Source organism: Gouania willdenowi, chromosome 6 (assembly GCF_900634775.1).
Source record: "Gouania willdenowi chromosome 6, fGouWil2.1, whole genome shotgun sequence".
Lineage (NCBI taxonomy): Eukaryota > Metazoa > Chordata > Actinopteri > Blenniiformes > Gobiesocidae > Gouania > Gouania willdenowi.
Genome location: NC_041049.1, coordinates 45228614 through 45249873, shown reverse-complemented (window position 1 = coordinate 45249873; position 21260 = coordinate 45228614). Strand labels below are relative to the sequence as shown.

At 38.6% G+C, this 21260-nt stretch overlaps 1 protein-coding gene across 5 annotated transcripts in view; it reads left to right on the top strand.

Moving 5' to 3' along the window:
* The window catches only part of znf469 (zinc finger protein 469), a 335089-nt gene that overhangs the window by 286324 nt on the left and 27505 nt on the right, over positions 1 to 21260 (top strand). Inside the window, exon 1 of one of the 5 annotated variants that reach the window (XM_028451160.1) lies at positions 10171 to 10223. The exons of the other annotated variants lie outside the window; for them this stretch is intronic. The gene's annotated coding sequence lies outside the window, so the exon portion shown is untranslated. Of the gene's footprint in view, positions 1 to 10170; positions 10224 to 21260 lie in introns of those variants that run through there. 5 annotated transcript variants of the gene reach the window in all.

Sequence of the window (21260 nt, the reverse complement as noted above, 5' to 3'; positions counted from 1 at the left end):
GCCAAACATTCACAGAGTCTGTTTTATGGAAGGGGGAGGGTGTGTGTGTGCGTGCACGCGTGTGTGTGTGTGTGTGTGCATGCGTGCGTGCGTGCATGCGTCTGCTCCTATTACCTTAATTGTGGACACATAAATCTGTTTTCACAGACACAAGGGGAGTACCTATAACTGAATTACAACATTTAAAGGGAACAAAAATACTCTTACGTTATCCTGAGATCAGGTTAAGTTTAAATCATGATGTGGAGTGAAGAAAGAGGATGATTATAGTCAGATTTGTTCAGGCCTTTGAGAAATGGATAAAGTATAATGACCTAAATGCACATTTGTATATGTTAAAGTGTGTGCGCATGCTTTCAAGCTCAATTTTGAACTTTTTTTCAACTTAAATAGTCTTCAGCTGCCACCCACTGAGTAAAAGTAGAGCACACACAAGCATGCACACACGAGCACACAATCTTGCACACATACTAGCACACACATAGTGGCACACACACAGTAGCACGCACACTCTAGCACACACACACACACACACACACTAGCCTGTACACGCACACACACAAGCATGCACACATACTAGCACTAGCATAGTGACACACACACAGTAGCACACACACACTACCATGCACACACACACACACACACACACACACACTAGCCTGTACACGCATGCACACACTAGCATGCACAAACTAGCATGCACTAGCACGCCTGCACAGATTGACACAATTATTTTTCACTCGTTGACAGAAAATCTTTCCAGTTTTCCCTCTTCCTGTTTCCCCATTTTTTATTTTTTTTTTCAAATTAGAAACGTCCCTCTTGTGTTGGCTTGTTTTCTTTCCAACAAAAGGCAGGAAAAAGAAAGGTTCCCTTACTAATCTGTAAACATTTGCTCTGTAGGAGAAAAAAACACATCAGTTTGCCTTATAAACTCCTGGAGTGTTTTTGAGGTTTTATGTAGTTTACAGACAGATGAAGTGATGGGGTGGAGTAATGACAAACTTGAGTATAAATTACTGTTAAACATTGTCATTGACAAGAGCTGTTAGACTGTTTGGAATGTATACATATTTACTGACTTTTTCTTCAATTTGTGTTGTTTTTTTTTTTGTTTTTTTTTTTTGTTGCCAGGCCCCTTAAATCAGGCCTGTTTATATAAAGTTACTACTACTAATACTTGCTACTTTGTCACAGATTGAAGCATAAGAAGGTATCATAAAGACAAACAAAACAAAAACTGAAAATCAAACACATTCATCAACTATATTTATTTTGTATATAAAGTTCGTATGTTTTTTTTTTAGTTTTTTTTTTACCTGTGATAATGTGTTTATATTAATGTGAATATGTGTAATTAATGATTTTTTTTCTCAAGTGTCCTTTTTTGACACTGGGGTGGGTTGAAATAAGTTTTACTTAATCCCACTCCATTTCGGGAATTTATGTTTTATTTTTGTATCTCGTTTCGAGCTAGATACAGACTTGATTTGCACAGAATATATTTTTTCATACAACCTTTTTTGTGTTTGTTTTATTGCATAGCTCGAAATCAGTGAATAGAAAAACCTCATTAAAAGTAGCTCCATTTGCTCAACATAGTTGAATATTTCACTGCAATTAATTAAAAACTAATGAAAAAAACTTTTTAAAACAAAAATAAGAAGTTATTGCATGAATGATGAACTTTCTATACACATGCACTTTGGCGCCGCAGATCGCTGCCTCGGTGTGTTGCTGCGCATGTTTTTTGCACCAACTGCCAAGTTAAATTCCTTGTGCTGTTTTCAACTATACTTGGTGAATAAAAACCTTTCTGATTCTGATTCTGATTATACGGATGAACTTTTATACTGATAAACCTTTTATTCCGACAGACTTTTACTGTACCTTATGTTGTTTTTATGATGGTTGTGTCTGTATGGCTTGAATCTTTGTGTACTTGAATGTTGTTGGGAGGGGCATGTGTAGTGTTGTGTTCAAGATCACTCTATCCGAGACCAAGACTTGCCTGAGACCAGAATGCACCGAGACCAAGACAAGACCAAGACTTTCGGGAGCCGAGACCGAGACAAGCCGAGACCGAGACCGAGACAAAGACCATAAACATTTTTTTTTTCAATTTAAAAAAATGTATAAATAAATAAAAATATGGCAAGGTTCAAAAGTTAAATAACATTCTCTCTTTAATTTTAGTTTATTTTAAATACATTTGACGGACAAAAAAGGTGCCTGCAAAAAATTAACTAAAATATTAAAACTACTACTGCTACTGATAAATTCACAATTATTCTACATATTTGAAAACAATATTTTTATGTCAGCTGAATGTACAGCAAGTGTTTAAAAGCATTTCTGCCAAGAAATAATGATTCTTGATTCTGATTCTTTGAGTTGTGCAGGTCAACAGGTCACAGAGTTCACGAGATAATTTTTTAGTTTGAAAAAGCCTTTACACAGGTTATTTTTATTAATTCACTTAGTTGATATAGTTTAATTTGGTTGCTGTAATGTAACTAGGATATTTAATTAACAAAGGTTTCCAACTGTAACTGTAAAAGTGAAACTTTCTAAAATAAAACTACAAACAAGTTGTCATCAGTGTAAAAAACATAGAGCTACAGGTAGATGTGAAACTAAATAAAACAAACTCAAACCCTGGAACAGTCATGTGACAAATTAATCTTGTTGAGAAATATTATTATTATTCTGGATACAGTGGAAACAGAAACTATAAAAAATAATTATATTGTGAACCTGTTTATATTGTGGGGAACATATTATATACATAAATGTAATTAGAGTCTGACGCCACAAAAAACACCACTTTAAAAAGAAAATAGACTAATATAAAACCTCTTTGAGTTTTTTGACTCATTCTGGGCTCGTGCAACTCTGCGGCGATGACGCGCTGGTGACGACATGATCCAAGATGGCGGCCCGGACTACAGCCGACACTATGTAATAAAGCCTTAAAAGACATGGAAATAATGAAAAGAGTGGATGGACAGAGGCATAAACATGCAGACGTTCACACGGACACGGACTTATTAAACACACACGGACCTCAGTAAACACGGTAAACGGAACAGGCTGCACCGCTCGGCTGGCACTAGGACCCAGTAGCAGAGTAAGTGCGTCCCCTATCCAGCCTTCACAGACTGTAATATCATCAGTTTATCATTTTACCAGTTATTAGAGCTACTGTCTTTACCAGGGAGATAATATTTATTACTGGTGATTGTTTTCTGGAGTTTTACTGGGATTTTTACCGGTGATTAGTTCATATCTCCCTTGCGCTCCCCTGTCCAAACTGACACCGTAGCCACACACGTCACTCAGTCACATTAAGGAAGGTTGTGGTCATTATACGGGGTGGATTAAATAATGAATAAAGGATTGTTTTATCCCGTTCTTCTCCATGTTATTATCACATTATAAAAAAGTTTTAAAATGGCAGGAATTAGTGCTGGTCTCGAACGGTCTTGACGGAAAATCCTGAGTCCGGGACAAGACCGAGTCCGAGACAAGACCGAGACCTTTAAAATTTGGTCTCGAGACCAAGACCGGTCTCGACTACCACAACACTAGGCATGTACAAATTTTTGTACTTCGATTCGATTCTATTCTACTCTAAATGTCTGTGAGCTCTATCCGTCTGCAGAAGAGTGTGTACCTCCCTTTATACATTTCTCTAAATGACATTTTAGGGTTCTTTGTGGCGCTGCTTACTATTGATCCCTGTAGTAGAGATTTGGTGACCCTTCTCCTACCACCCCACAGTAGTGTATATCTCATTTCCGTGTTTGCATGTATCCTCAAACTACCAAGCAGAAGAAAAGGGGTTTGTTATGTGAACCATGTGTGACCGCTCACACACATGGGAAAGGTTAAAGCAGTGAGGAGCTCAAAGAGTGTGGCTGCATCTGACAATCTGTCTCACTCTTCACTTGATGTCGACATTAGACTGACAGGCTCCATGAGACGCTATCAGCTGCTACAAATCCACTGAGGGTTAGAAATGACCACAGATTCTACGTATAAGTTGATTATTAAAAGGATTACACTCGTGTTTAATCCTATCTAATCCACCTTCTTCCAGATTTAGTGTGTGGGCTTTTTCAGCTGGGACAAACTAACAAGGCTTCTCTCTGTGAACACCAGGGGTATTACACACCAATACAGCACTTGCAGATGCTGCACACGGGAGGCGGATGTATTAACAGCTTATGGGAGTGACCCACACAAAGAGAACTAACAACGGCCTTGTCAGTGTGAAGTGCAGCTTTCAAAAAGCTAACCTTATGTCAGTGAGTGCACATCATGCTCTGCTGTCTTTAAAACTGTTGGGCTAAGATGTTAATGTTGCTGTTTAACTTGCCTTTGTACCTAATGCCTCTTATTCTCAGATTTCTTAAGCTATACGAGTAGAAAAGAGTGCCAAACCTCTGTCCTGCTCCAAATCTCCTCTTTGCCAGATATTGACAATTATCTGGATCATGGTACCATGATTATTCACACTTTAAAGGCTGAGAAGACATTTCTATCCCCATTAATAACCATACAGTAGGTCCAAATGTTTGGGAACTTCCATTTTTTAGAAAAATTACAATGAAATACACAATTTGGATCCAATCCAAATGAAATTTGGTGAGGAAATTAAGGAACCAACCCAACATATAATTCATGAGGATCAATAAATTAAGAATGAAGATATGAGTTTTTGAAATTAAGCTATTGGTGAGAGATAGGGGTTTTTAGATTTTTTAAATTGATCCAGAATCAGTATATTTATCTGGATCCTCTCTAAATTTTAAAGGTCCCATATCCATCTCCATTTGTTCGAAGAACCCCAAAAACATAGTATTTGAGGTTTATTTTCCCAAACTCGCCTGTTTTCCAGAGTTTTAGCCTCTAAAAAGTGACTTTCTGACCAAAGGGCTGTTTGCTGCCTGCTTATGCATATTCATGAGTGGGCGTGTCTATACACTGACTTGATGCGAGGCTCCTCCATGACTCGCTGTGAGGCAGATCAGTGATCACCAAAGCCATTTTCTCTTGCTAGCATTACGGCTAATGTGATTCTGAATCCGCCTCCGTGCTGTGTGTTCATCCAACGGCAGCAGCAGCAGTCAGCTGCTTAAAACACTCACCGAAAGATTTCTCAGAGATGCGGGAAGGAATCCCATTAATACTTTTGGGTTTTTTGACTAAGGAATTAACATTGTAACAAGATTAAAAGCTCCAAAAAGTTGATTTGCAGGATATAGGACCTTTAAGGGAGTCTTCCATGGCATACGGTCTATCCTTTTTTTAAATTTTGTCAAAATCTGTTAAGCACTTTGAATGTAATTCTGCTAAGAGACAAACAAACAAATAAATACACACTCTGCAGCTAAATAAAAAATTGCTAAAAAATGTCTTCCTGCTGAATCAGGAAGCTCCGACCATTCATATTTCTTTGCACAATAACTGGCATCATCACCTGGATCACAAATGTCTTTTTTCTCAAATACTTTAATCTAAGAGCCCTAAACACATCTAACAAGCTAAATCTTCTTGTAGACACAGATGTTTACCAAAGAGATGCTCGGGAATCCCCTGCACTGCCTCTATCTGCAAAATGCATTCCAGATATTATCTTCCCAACTTCCACTCTACGACTTTCTCTTTTGTCCACAGAAATACACACAGACCTGCATTCTTTGATGCTGCAGGGAAAACAAATTCCTTTTATCCTTGTGAAAATCCAATGGCTCTTTGTGATGCTTCACTGTCACATTGATGTGGGCACATCTTGCAACTAGAAAGACAGGCTGAGGAATCAGATTTTCCGTCAGTGGCAGCAAAGACGAGGTAGCAAGTAGCTCCCCCATTTAAACAGATAAACGCTCTCTATGCACAAGATAATTTATTACTCACAAAAATTGTCTTCTTAATGCTGGAATGTTGAGAAGAAAAATATTTTTCATGATAAGGTAATAATTGCCAAATGCAAATGACTAGCCATTGTGCAATTGGCAAAACTTACGGTTAACTTCAAAATAAGAGACCTTTTTACATCCCCTTTTATTTTGAAAAAGGGATGTCCCACAAATTATTGCCGTTAAACGATCTTATTGTTGACATTTTTTAGACCAAATTAACCACTAATGTAATGATAACATGTGATAATAATGCCAGTACACCCTTTAAAATGCAATCAACTTGCATTTCTCATTAGTATTTTCTACCATTGTAATTGGATTGTCAAGAACGTTTAAATAATTTAAACAAAAACAACAATTAAAATGAAATGGACTCTGTTAGCAAAAATATGCACTTTAATAAATATCACAAATAAAAACAATAAAATAGACCCCTGCTTCTGCTTCCAATCACACCGCTTACATCTCCTCCACTGGCAGACACCGTGAGTAAGCGGCTCCGCTGCTCCACAGGCCGCTGGGTGTAGCCGGCATAGCATTACGAAGCTACGTAGTAGGTCTAGAGTTGCCGCATCTACCGGACTATAACGATTTTATTTACCTAAATCTAAGATTGCCTGGCAGTGGTAAACAATTTTAGAGTAATTATTCTGCAGGTTCACTGAGAAATTATTAGAACGGACTGAGTTATCTGCTGTTTAATATTCGTTGTCAACGCTCGCCTCTGCAGTCGCAGCCGACAGGGGGGCTGCCAAATACGCATGCATATGACAAAATTTACAGAGGCCGGTAAACTTACCGAGTTAATTTTTATTTACCATCCGGTTAATTGATATATTGATTATTGGCCCAGGGCTACTAGTTTGTCCACCATGCGTACCTAAAAAAGTTCCCATATAGTATACATCTGGGTATTTCTCACATACTCAGTCTTTTCATACTATCTAACTACATACTAATTTTGATGTCAGACTTAGTATGAGTAGTACGTTAGTATGACATTTAAAACACAGCCACTGTTTGGACTTATCAGCCACTAGCTCTAGATCTAACACTTGCTTCAACTAGCAGTCATTAAACTTTACTGTTGAGTGGCTCTGTGCAGTTATTCTGTTGAATCTCGTGCAGACTCTGAGCTATGATGGCTCTCGAATGGGCTTCATATGAAAGATTTCCTTCTTGGCTGCCTAGTACGTTACTTTCTGAAAAAAAAAAAACAAAAACAAAAAAAGGAGTGTCGTAATCAAAGCAGAGTCTTTTCTCTCAGGAAGTAAAAGGAGCTGTACTGAACCTTGAACACCGGATTGGGGGGTCAGTAAAACTCAAAGGGCCGTGTCTCCCACTTTTAACTTTCCCAGTTGTGACCGGAGATGTGATGACCTACATGTTGGGGAGGCGTGTGTGTGTGTGTGCGTGCGTGCGTGCGTGTGTGTGTGTGTGTGTGTGTGTGGAAAAGCGCTAAATTCTGTAAAATGCGGAAGTAAGCTCTCACCTCTCCTGGACCAGTGGATGAAATCTTGGCCTCATTAGACATAAATGTAATTATGTCATTTATTCTTTCAACACCTTATAACCACGTGTGTTTGGTTGTGTGCGCCTGTGTGTTTGTATGTGTGAGTCTATTCATGTGTGAATGTCGTCACTAATCTGATGTCGTAGTGAGGAAAAGGTCATTCAAGGGGAACCGTTCTCAGGGATGTGTCCACCTTATTTTACTGTGGCAGCTGTACATTTTCTGAGAGCAGGTTTTCCTCCTACCGTTGTTTGATTTGTGTCAGGAGTTCAGACTTACGCGTTTAATGCTGGGCAGACGGAGCAGAGCGGCCCCCACAAGCAAAGGAAAGAGTTCAGTCTGTCGGATGATGTCAGTGTTTGGATAGGATGAGTGTGATGGTGGTTTGTGTGTGTGTGTGTGTGTGTGTGTGTGTGTGTGTGTGTGTGTGTGTGTGTGTGTGTGGGTGTGGGTGGGGGGGTTGTGGGTGATGTGTCTGGGAAGAAAAGAGCATAACATTAGAACCCCCACAGAGAGGCTCAACTCCATTACGGATTGAAATGGGATGGAATAGGAATCTTTACAAGGATAAAGAAAAACGTTTTGCTTTTATTCTAAAAATAACCACCAGGCTGTGTCTACTGCTTACTGGTGCAAAGCTTGTTAAAGAGTCTGCAGAGGACATGCGGCATGACAAAGGAGGGGGGGAATGAGAATGAGATGGGGTGCTGGGAAAAATATGGGGCAGATGTATCTTTAAGTCTGTACGGAAGTGGATTAGGGCCACTTATAATGGAGAAAATAATTTTTTGAAAATGAACTCAAAATAAAGAATTGTGATAAAAGTTGAAGGTTTGCTAATAAAGCTGATGAGGGCCAATTCACCATACGACAACAAACAGCAGATCGTTGCCGTTTATAAAATGCTGTGTATCGATGAATACAATGAACTGTACTTCAAAGTTGGGTTTAATAACAAAGAGATTCTTTCTCTTTTATCTGATAAACACAGCTTTGTAATCTCTTTGAGGACTTTGAAAAGATATTACCAAAAACGTAATCTGTTCAGAAGAAAAAAACAGTCAAATTTGAAAGAGATGGATCATTCAGTCCATCTGTGGCTATTGAGGAACTGTACAGAAATGGATTCGGGCCAGTTTTGATGGAGACTGTTGTCGTATATGGTGAATTAGCCCTAGACAGCTTCCATAGATTTGACTCTATTAGCAAACCTTTGACTTTTATCCCGATTTTGTATTTTGAGTTTATTTTCAAAATTTCAACTTTAATCTCGCCTTTTCAACTTTAATATCAACATTATATTTCATTTTTATTCTTGAAATTTTGATCTTATTCTCGTTTTGCCTAAAATTATTTTTAATGATAATATTTAAATTGTTTTTAATCGGCTTCCGTAAAGTATGTGAGATTGAGCTCGCTAAGTTTCCGAAACTGTCGAGTGTGTCTGATTCTACTAGGTCAACAATTCCCTTAGTCACTGCCGCTGCTGCACTCAGTGCAATGCTATTACACATCTTCAGCATTTGGCAGTCAGTCTCTTGTGAGTGTTGGTGCTGCAGTAAAAATGACCGTGTGCTTGGTAATCTGGAACAACAGACAGGCTTTTTTTATGAGGCCCTGTGGCAGGGCTTTTCTCTGCGACGCTCTCCACACATTCAGTGAATCACACTTTGTTTAGTCACCCATTTTTCACATGCTTATGTGCTTTCCCGTCTCACTGTCTGAGTCACCAGTTTAGAGTAGACCCACGCAGTCGGCCACCGAGTCTGATGTGTCATCTTTGCTTTATAAAGCACGGTTTTCCCTCACCAGGAAAATGAAACAGGACAGTGTTTGTTTTCAGTGGGATTTCGTTGTTTGTAGAATAACTAATTAATTCTTCAGCTAAAAGAGCTTCTAAAAGTATATAGTGTAGGCTCATTTGTAACTCTGTGTATTTTTTATTTTTTTGTAAAAGCAAAACCTCAATTAACTTTTAAACTTTAAATAAATTAGGGTGCCATTTTTTTTCACATTCGAATGGCCCGAAATCCAAGATGGCGTCTAAAATGGCCACCGTTTAGCAATAATTCCAAAATCTTTGCTCCTACAGATGATGTAATTACAAACAAAATATCTAGACATAGGTTATCTGACACAAAGAAACCAAGGAAATCAATTCAATTTAGGCTAAATATATTATTTACCCAAAAAACTTCAAGATGGCATCCAAAATGGCAACAATTTACACTAAATTCTACTTATTTCAATACTGTAGTTCACACAATTATATTGGAAATAAATTAGATAGATTAGACGAGATACATTTTTAATTAAAGTAATGCATTGACCACGCGGTGTACATTTTATGAACAAGTCAATAAACAAACCTGTATAACTGTAGTGGAACCACATTAGTTATTCAGTTATTCTATGGTGAATATGCAAAAGTCACATAGTGAACAGGTGCAGTTTTATCAATGGACATCAAGCGTCTCCACACTCCTCATTTATCCCTGGTTGGCTTGTTTTGTTGTTGCAAGTGAAAACCCACCATCCGCAGGCTTCTGTACATGGGATATTGTTTTTACAACAACTGCACATTCCTTCACATCAACTTTTGCATCCGCACTTTATCAGGTGCAGTACTGCCTCAGGAGCTGGTGGATTCAAACATTGCACAGGACAGAAGTGACTTGAACCTGAGTCAAATGTCCAACCAAATGCAGCAGGTGTTGGGAGATGTGGGTGACTTTCATCAGCTTTCCTCCAGATCATGGGCATGTCGTGTGCACGACGAATATGTAAGTCCAGCAAACCAGAAGCTGATGGAAGGTTTTTCTCCTTCGGCTGCACGATTTGAGCTAATGTCCTTTACTGTTGTGCAGATTTTGAGTTGAGTTGTTAATTTATGTTTCCACAATGTTGAACATCTCTAGATCAGACACAACTGTGCAAACTAAATATGATCCTTTGGAAGTTGTCTTTTTCCCTTTTCTATGTCTCGTTTTGCCTGGCTTAAGCACAGCAGGTGATACTTGATGTCCTCTGCAACTGCTGTTAAAAGATCGGGTGATGCAACAACATTGCTCAGCCTGTCTTTCAAGTTCCCATTTGTTGTCTGTTGGCCGATTGCCTTGAGCTGAGCGCCCATGTTTTCTGTTGAGACATCATGCAAGTTTTCTGCTCTGTCTTCTTGACAAATTACTCACTTGTCCTTGTCAAAAGTTCGACTTCTGGTACATGTGGGTCGCGAGGTGGAAGTACATGAAGACATGGATTGTGATGGTCGTCTTTTTCTCTTCTGTTTTATGTCACTGACACTGCCAGTTGCTTGTCCCTTCACATATCTGTCTTTTGCTCGTTCAATGTGTGTTTTGTTTGTAAGATCCTTGTAACGTGTCTTGTGGTAGGAAACACTTTTCTGGAGCAGTTCATCAGCAGACAAACCACTTATGTGATCCTTTAATGCTGAGACCTCTGTTTCCCCATATGAACGTCGAACATCAGTTGATGTTATTAGTTTCTCTACTGAAGGTAAAGAAGGGTGAAATACGTAGTTTGTACATTCTGTTTGCTTCTCAGCTGACTTCTCAGTCCACAGTCCGTAGTTTTTGACTTCTTGTTAGATAAAGACTCTGCCATGTTGATTGACATATGGGCTCTAAGCTACTGTACGTTATGGTTGCTTGCTGTGGTACTTGTTTCCTGCAAGTACCAAGAAAATGTGTATAAAATGTATCTTTGTATACATAAATACACCAAATGCTAAAACCCTAAACTAATGAGAAACAACTGCGTCAAGCGTTAAAACATCACTTTGGAGGCCGCCACATGTAATTCAGAATGGCAGCTTGTGAAAACACATAATAAAAAGATTAGTAGTCAGGAGAAAGTTGTTATCCTGTGGGAATTTCAGAGTACAGTTTTACAAGTAATAGATGCTCAAACAAATAACTGGAACCAGATTTATATCAATCGTAATATCGAATTTATTCAATTTTTGTGTCATTGCAGCCATCTTGGATTTTAGGGGATTAGAACGAGAAAAAAATGGCACCGTATTTTTTTCTTATGTTTATCTCATATTCTAACAGCATTAGGCGTGCTTTTGCTTTTACCAAAAAAACATACACACATTTTCATTTCCTGGCAAATGAGCCTACACTAATAAACCTGTCTGTGAGATGTTCCAGCCTCGTCCTCAGAAATGTGTTTATCCAAAGAAAGGAATTTATAAAGCTATAAATGTGATATTAAACACTAGGGATGTAACGATTAATCGTAAGGCAGTTAAAAATCGATTCATAGGTATCACGGTTGACATCGATACTGTGAAAATTGAATCGCAGTACTTTTTTAAACAGCAGAGGGCGCTATATATTTATCCCTTCTCTTGTCCAGCAGTGTACGCGGCGGACAGAATCTGCAACTACTTTCTTTCTGGCCCCCTTCTACTCTTAAACATGTTCATAAATGATTTTTTACCCCTTTAGCACCGAAAGAATATCTGTATTATTACGTGAATATCTGTAAAAGTCACCTTTTTCTATTATCTCTGTCTGCTAGCATAGCATTTCTTCTTCACTGCAATAATATCTGCATGCCAACCGACCACTGGGTTACCAGTGCCCTCTGCTGGTCGAAACAAATATCGGACGTAAATACAGTTCAGTGACTTTTTTTTTTTTAAAGTCCAATTATTAAGGCACAAAATACATTTTCAGTTGCACTTTTAAAAAGAAAAAACTATTATGCAGTTTTGCATTGTTTACTATAAATTAATAGGCTTCTTCTTCATTTGTATTATTCCTTTATTTTATTTCATTCAAGATTTATTTTTAGTTAAATCGCATTGTTTTGAATAGTTTATCAAGGCATTCTTTTGATAATGAAAAATAAAAGGAAAATAGTACAGTATTAAATGAAGGAACATTTTTCAGTCATTTGTGTACAGTCCCATTTTGTAAAATAAATCGTGAGAGAATCGCATCGTGAACACAGTATCGTGAATAGAATCGTATCGGGAGTTGAGTGAATCGGTACATCCCTATTAAACACAGTCATGCTTTACTAGTACTCACATTGGGTTTACTAGTGCATAAGTACACTTTACTAGTGAAGCAAAAAGTGTCACTAGTACTACTAGTATGCCATATATACTAAATAAGAGAGCATGGAAAAGCAAAGTCAGGCTTGCCATTGGCTTTTAAAATTATTACAACCAATCAGGGAGCTTAATTTGGTTATTTTTCCTCCTACTTTTTTTGCAATAAGTCTACTAGCTACGAGTGAATCTTTTGGCTTTACTAGTACTACGAGTAAACTAAAGACTGTCTATGGAAAGCTGTTTGAGCATAAATTTGATATCAGTGACAGTTCAACTAGTGCCTAATTTTGGTTTAATAGTGCACAAGTAGATTTTAAGAGTGAAGCACTTTGAAACAGGCTTTTGAAAGTATTACAACCAATCAGGGAGCTTGATTTGGTTATAATCCCTCCTACTTAATTTGCATTAGGTCCACTAGTGCTACTAGTAAATCTTTTTGCTTTACTAGAATTACTAATAAACTAGAGACAGTCTACTTGTTCTACTAGTGAGCTATTTTGAGCGCAGTGCTAGTAAACAAAAAAGGTTTGACTATTAAAATTTTTTTGGCGCACTAGTGCACGGGTACACATTACTAATAAAGCATTATCATCTACAAGTAGACAGTTGTGTAGTAATACTTTTTACTAGTAATGTAATTGAAGTCTACTTTTACTAATAAAACGACTAGTACACTCACAATATCTCACAAATAGTATAGGTAGAATGTTTTTAGTTTACTATCAGTACTAGTAAAGCCAATAGATTCATTAGTAGTATGAGTACTAATGCAAAAAGAGGGGGGATTACAACAAAATCCAGGACAGTGATTGGTTGTAATACTATCAAAAGATAATGGCAAGCACTAATTATCTTTTCCCCGCCCCTTATTCACATACAGGGTTTTTCACACTTTTTGTTTTACTAGCAAAGTGTAGTTGCGCACTAGTAAACCAATTGTGAGTACTAGTAGAGTCATGTCAAACATTCTATGGAGGCTTTAAAATGCTGAGAACACCATTACTCTGTTTTAGTGCCAAATATAATCACACCAATAATTTCACGTAAATATATTTTAGTATCTTAGGGAGAGCACATCACTATATTTAACTAGCACAGTTCATCAGACACTGTCTTTTTTTTTTTACTACTGTGATGTCATCCACTTTAACATTCCTTTTTTTTTTTTTTTTTTTTAAACATTAAAACGTCAGCGGGGCGTCTGTGAGAAGATTACATTGCTGAGACTACTTAAAAGAGCAGCCATCTGGGAACCGAGACACTTTAGTTAACTCCTGACTTTACCAACTAAAAGCAAATCATAAATTCTTTCAAGATTGCATTTAAAAGTGTTGGAGCTTCTTATGTGTGACTCCATGACCAGTCGGTTGCTGTTAACGCTTAAGTTGTGGTTGACTGCTTTGCCACAGATAGAAACATTTAGTCACGTTAAATGAGGCGTTCGTTCCATGAACATCTTTTTACCTATTACTCAGCGATGCTTCACCCACCAAACAGAGATTTGTGTATTTGGTGTCTGAAGACCGTCACTGCTTTTAAATCCTCCACTCAAAACCGATGTCCTCATATTTCATTTTAATTGCCCAGTACTCTGCTGCTGTGTGCGTGATAGAATGTACTCTGTGGAAGAAGGAAAACACACATGAGATGAGAAAATGTTCATTTGTTATTCTCTCATGGAACTTTTGCCAGTGCTACTCCTCCACATAGTTTTCAGTACATGAACTTTGAGTGTATCTTGTTGTAAAAGCAAAAAAGTATTTGCTTTGATGTGCATGGGGCATTTGAATCTATGGGATATCTACCTTGCATGCATAAAATAATTAATGCATCAGGGCTTGTGTTAACCAAATATTTTTCATTGTTTGCAGGTTTTTTAAATGGTAACGGAAAAATCTGAAAGCCATCTGTTATTATGACGGATCGCATTTCACACCGAGTGAGCGTATTAATTAGCTACAGTATGCTGTGGGATTTCCTCTCCCGTCAAAGCGAGTGTTTGCGGATCAGGAATGCCAACATCTGATCGCATCACTTGGAGAAATGTTTCTTGATTCAATACTTTGGCTGAAGTGGAGCTTGTAATTCCAGTCTTTAGTGTGGCAGCAGAGTGCAGGTTGAACCTCCAGAGCAACATCAAAACACTGTGGAGACATGCTGCAATAGTCCAAAAACCTCATGACCTGTCCTCTGCAGACATTTGACACACACTAATTGGAACGCAATTCAACTGTGGACGGTTGGCGTTCAGTTTTGTTATTTATATAGCTCAGGGTTTAGAGTTTTCCGCCTATACGACGGATTTCCATCAACACATCACCCTTTGTGGGTGATGCACAGCTCCGGAGCGCTCAGCTCAGCCACAGATAATTGTTTTGCATACCGCACAGAGAAAAGATCAGGCAAATTTGATCAAATGCGCTCCAAAGCAGCTCCTCTTCCTCCTCGTCAGTGTAGGACGTCATGACTGAAAAAGTAAACAGAGCACAAAGGATTGTGGGAACTGTAGGATTGTGGGAAAAGAATTCTGGAAAATGTAGGATTTTAAGGAAATTTCACAGGAAACCACTATGTGTTCACTCAAATATATGAGGTCAAAGGAGAATCTGTTGTGGGCAGTTTGCCTGAGTATGTTTGAGCCTTAAAGTTCCCATATCATGCTATTTTTCACCCATCTCCATTAGTTCTAAGAACCCCAAAAACATTTGAGGTTCATTTTCCCAAACTCGCCTGTTTTCCAGAGTTTTAACCTCTGAAAAGTCACTTACTGAGTAACTCTACACAAACAGGCTGATTTGCGGCCTACTTATGCATATTCATGAGTGGCCGTGTCTATAGATGGGACAATGACTTCCTCCTCCCCGCACGGTGACGTAGGGGCAGAGGACGGCCCGCCCTCCTCCCACCCACTCCGTAGCTGAGCTCATGCTGCTTTATAAACACGAGACAGTGTGGGGGCGGGGCGTTCGCCGGTACATACATAGACTGTAAAAAACACATACATAGCACTGTGCGAAGGACGCTGATGCTCACCTCTGTGGGCGTGTCTGTTTACATTTCAATCATGGCAGAGTTCTTCCTGGAGGCGTGGCTTCTACAGCTCAGTGCCTCGTCAAATTCATCATCAAAGTGGGAACGCGTCATCAAATTGGAGCGCGGTGTTTGGGCTCACCCTGCAGTTAGAAAGGAGAAAATCAATGAAAAAAACACTTTGGGCATGTGTATGAAGCCCATATAGCACTTTTATGATGTTTAAAGCACAGAAAAGTTGATTTAGCTTAACATGGGCCCTTTAAGACAGAGGACTATATAGTGGGTGCTACTAAAACAATGAAGGTATTAACTCTGTGATGCGCGGACCTTCTTCGGGACCGAACCAAACTTATCAGGCTTCCACATGTTCATATTTGGCAGGTATCAGCGTGACAATTAACGGCCAATTGACACGCGCAAGTTGATCTGACAGGTGGGGTCTGGAGTGGAGTGGGTCTAATTTGAATACACAGTTTATTCAAGCTAACCTATCATGTCAGCATGAACTAGCTGTTTTTGGAAGAAGGGGCACAAGTGGCAAGTGTTAATAACAGAATAAAGATAAGTGAGGATTTATTCTTAAATAAAATACAATGAACATGATGTCCACATTATTTATGTTTACATTTCTCAAGCAGATTATCCAATCAGAGAGCAGAATGAGTCTCTCATTTGGGTTGCCAGTTTTTTACGTGAAATCCAGCCTGTTTGGGCCCTATCTTTTTTTTTTTTTTGAATAACAAAATTCACAAACAAAAAAATAGCACACACATTTCTTTAAATGAAAGTCAGTACAAAAATAACTAGTCATACATAATACAAAGAGTTTTTACCGTCTCTACCGTACCATCTCTTGTTTTTTTTTTTGCTTTAAATCCTGACATAGCTACATATTTAGCTACTGGAGCCACAATCCCTGGCTTTTGTCACTTTGTAACTTAATAATTCCTACAAGTTCATTTGTCTTCTTTTTGAATAGTTTGAAGAGATCAGCAGACGCCTCTGAGTAAGACTGCAGTTCTCCAGTTGAAACATGTCAGGAGATCAAAGTAAACCTCCTGAAAAATAAAACCATAACATATTACTTTGTAATTTGTTTGGACTGAATATTCATTCAAAATGAATGAAAGGTAAATTCTATCGAATATGTCATTTTAGATGGCATTTGGTATCTAATTGATAAAAATAGATTATCATTGTATTTTTATGACCCTGTCAATCAAAATGACAGACAATAAAAAAAATATGGTCAGGAAACAAAACAGAAACAAGAGTTCAAAGTCTAAACAAGCACTTAGATTGAACTTTCTTCATTTCTTTTCCTGTGTCAGATTTCATCTTTAGCAAAGCAGTGGCCGTGTGTGTGTGTGTGTGTGTGTGTGTGTGTGTGTGTGTGTGTGTGTGTGTGTGTGTGTGTGTGTGTGTGTGTGTGTGTGTGTGTGTGTGTGTGTGTGTGTGTGTGTGTGTGTGTGTGTGTGTGTGTGTGTGTGTGTGTTTGTGAGTGACTATGGGTCCTTCCACTGCCCCAGACTCCCATCAGCCTCAGATTAATAGCCTTCTGGCAGCCTGGAGATGCAGGGTGTGCCAGCACAAATGGCCGGGCACGCGATGCAAGGGCAAGAGGGTAAAAGGGACCAGTGGCTGCTGGATTTCACCACAACAAAGGACTACAATGCGGCGCTGAGAGGTCAACTGCACAGGAAGCGCAGCCTGCCACACTGTCTCAGGCTTTTAATGGACTGTGACAGGGTTTCCGATCCCAACTGCTCGGCCAAATGGTTTATTCATCAGAGCGGCTCATGGGTGCAACAGTAGCACATTTCACGCACACGGTTTGACACATAAATTGCAGGGAACTGGCTCTGCTTTATAAATGTGGAAATGGAAATGACTTCAACTTATGACAGTAGGTGAATGTAAACACACGGTGTGTACGTACATGTACTCAAGATTTGAGTACTTGTAGATAGCTTTCTATATAATAGGATCACCAGGGAACAATCTGAACAGCAAGGTGGTATTTATGGATTGGTTGGTTTTAACAAGCGACTTTGGAAAGATTTCTTGGACCATTGTGTTGAAATCCCCCCCTATTTGGTGTGAAGAAGGGATTATTTGCATTTGAGTAATTGCAAGAACAATGGACTGTGAGTACTGTGATTGGTTTCTTGTCTTGCTCGGCCACTGAGGACCAAAGCGTTTTAACAGATCTTAGTTGTAGAGCAGCTGTAATAATAGGAAGGAGTGGGAACACATGATTAATGAGATTGGGATAAAATGTCTTAAGCACAAAGATACTGTTTTGATGTACAATGAAGATTCACATCATGTTCTGGAAACCGGCCTTAATACTCCACCAGGGACCGGTCATGAATTAGGACATGATGATGAAATTAAGAAGTGTGTTGTGTAAGTTGCTGTTGAGGTTAATAAAGCTGTTAAAGCAGGGTTGTCAAACAAAGAAATTACATAGAAAATATGAATGTAAATCATTTTTCCCAAAATGAATTATTTTACTTGTAATATGCTGAAGCTTGCATTATTTTCTATGCTCCTTATTCAAGCATTTCAGTCATCTTAAATAATAAATTGTTCCATTTGACCTAATTTTCCCTCATAAACCTACAATTTCTTACAAATCACATAGACATTTCTACAAATTGCAATTTATTCAGAAAAATGATGAAATTTCAACAATTCAACAACAATGGACGTTGTTGCTTTATGCGTACGGAGGCTGTAAGTGAATTAAAAACATTGTTTACACAGTAGAGAGTGAATTAGGGCACAATATTTATTTAATTGCAGTGTTTCTCACAAAGAAATCTGCATTTTTCTCGTTCCCCCACCTAATATCAAATTGGGTTGTAAATCACAGCTGAATTGAAGTGAGTTTAACACCTCTGCAAGATTTCACTTTTGTCAATGGTAATGTTTAGGGTCCACTTGATTATAATAGATGACCCAAACAATGGATTCCATTTGTAAAACTGCAAAGCAATTGCTGGCAGAAGCTCGTTATCTTCGTCTATGTGAAATAAATAAACAGTGCAGTAAGTGTTTCTAAAGGAATGAATGTTCCATCACTTGTGGGTTGAGAAAAATATTCTTCTGTACACAGCATTCTCTTTGGGACAAACTTTGGCTTGGCACAGCCACCAGTCTCACATGCAGGTATGTGAAGCCAGAGCGGTTGGCCATGGTCAATGCACACTGGGTACTTTCTCTAGCCCAGCCTCCAGCGTTGGTCTCCAGTGATCTCAATGCGCTCTGAAGGGAACAACATGAGCTCTGCCAGACTTTTGGTTTGTTTCACAGCCTCCAGTCTGCCACTGAACTATAATAAGGCCTGCTGTTGAGTATGGCAAAGGCAATAGGGACGAAAATCAGTCGTATGAGCTGATTTGGTTTGTTGATCAACCAGAGATAGGTCGAGTGTAACACATTGAGTTCCACAATGTAAATGCTCCACCTGAGACGCACAAAACTACACATGGGCGAAATTTTCCAAGACTTTTTAGCATATTTTTTAAGAAAAAAAAAAAAAATGTAATTCAGGATTGATTGATGATTTTCAGCACTTTTCCTTTTTCTTTCCACTTTGTTATTATCAACCATATCCATGGAAACCCGTTTTTACAAGTTTTACAGGAACCATTGAGTTGTATCAGTGTGTGATGGTTGTCACCAACTTTAATGTTTTCCATTCCACTCCATTACCACAAAAAGGTAACGGAGTGGAAAGACCATCACCATTCAACCACATGTTAAACATAAAATAGGAAGAATTCAGCACTGCTGCTCTGCTGCTCATACAGAACAGCTAACATGGTAAATGAAGTGAGTTACTACAACATTTAGATTCCATATGTCCTAAATGTGCTCCGAATGAAAATTTCACCCAGATTCACATGAGAACTGATTGGATCTTGTCTCATGTGACGAATATATAGTTTTGTATTTTTTAGTTGACGAAAATGTAAATATATTTTCATATAGTTTTTGTTCACATGTATTTCTTTTTTTTTTTTTTTAATAGTCATACTCTTGTTATTGTCACATGATAAAATTCAGTCGAGGAAAACTATGATGAAAATTTCCAAAATGACCTTTGTTTTAGTGAGATTGACAAGTGATCCTACTAAACCATTGGATATGAACTCCTAATATCGCCGTGCTGTCCATTATGGACTAGATCAATACTCATGTTGAGTGTGTGTGTGTTAGGACAGCAGTGGCTGAATCAGTACCGATTCTGTTCCTTCCACCACCGGTCAGCGCTACACGCTCTCTGTGGTCGAGTCGTGGCCGTATGAATGGCTTCTTGCAGTGGCCATACAGAGCGTCATTCTTCTCACCTTCATCTGAGGCTGACATACGAGGGGGAAGCCCAGGGAGTCTGCAAGCTAAATGTTTTTCTATCCCCCTGGTAGGAATGGACGTATCAGGTGCTGTTTTAATACTTTTAAGTAGAAAAACACAGCAGTGTCCAATGATTCGAGGTGGGAACGACAAGGACAGTAGTGAAAACAGACTTCTTCGGAGGCAGTTTGCCCTAATGAAATATGCAGAGCAGAAATCAAAAACATCCAGTTGAGACTTGTCGATAATCCTGGGTTTGTTTGTTTGTTTGAAGAGTTACTCGTCCACTTTGCCATTTCCCATAGAATTTTACCAACACGAAGCTGCTTGGTAAGTTAATTTTGTTAATTTGACCTCACCTCAGGTTTGGAGGTCACAGACTACGTTCAAGTCTCAATGCAAAATTTGAATTTCTTATTAAAAAAAAATGTTAACGCGGACATATTGTGAAAAATCTACTTTTGCAATTTTTTTGATCTCATATGAGGTATCTTGAGTGTCCACCAGCTCACAAAATGTGAAATAAAACCATCCAGTTGTTTGTTTGTGGTCTGTGTAAGTCTTATAACACAGAGAAAATGGCTCTGTTTCAAATTTTCTACATTTGTGACATCACAAGTAAAATCAGGAGTCAGTGTTGCCAGATCAGATTGACAATTTCCAGCCCAATCACATCTTATAACCCGCCCATTCCAATAAAAACAGCCCAAGCACGAACCACGAATCTGGCAACACAGTGTTTGTGACACATTTCGACACAGCGGTCTGACAAAACAGTGAACGATCACCTTGAATGGACTATTCCTGTAATCTCTACATAAGTCGATGACAATAAAGCAACGCAGCAGCTCCGGTAAGTGTTTGAAGCAGCTGAAACAGCTGCTTTTGCTGTTAAAGCTGCTGTTGCTGCACGCCGCATGCACTTCATGAAACAGTGTTTTTCTGACTCACAATCACAATAGCCACTTAAATATCAATGTGTTTTACTGTAACGTGCAGTTTTTTGGTTAAAAACAACAACAAGAGTATGTGAATAGCAAAAGAAAGTCGCTAGTGATCAACTGTTGTGTGGAGTTTGCGTCTATAGACACGTCCACTCGAACAGCCCAGTTTTAGAATTGGTCAGAAAGTGACTTTTCAGAGGGCTAACTATGTTGTTGGGGTTCTTAGAACAAATGGAGAAGGGTAAAAAATAGCATAACATTATTATTATATAATTAAGGAAGCAGGCCCGTAGGGTCACTGATTCGATTCTAACCTGGCCATCGCTGTGGGAAGTTGAACAATTCCGTCAACCCTTACTGCTCGTATTGTACATTTGAATAAAAGCATCTGA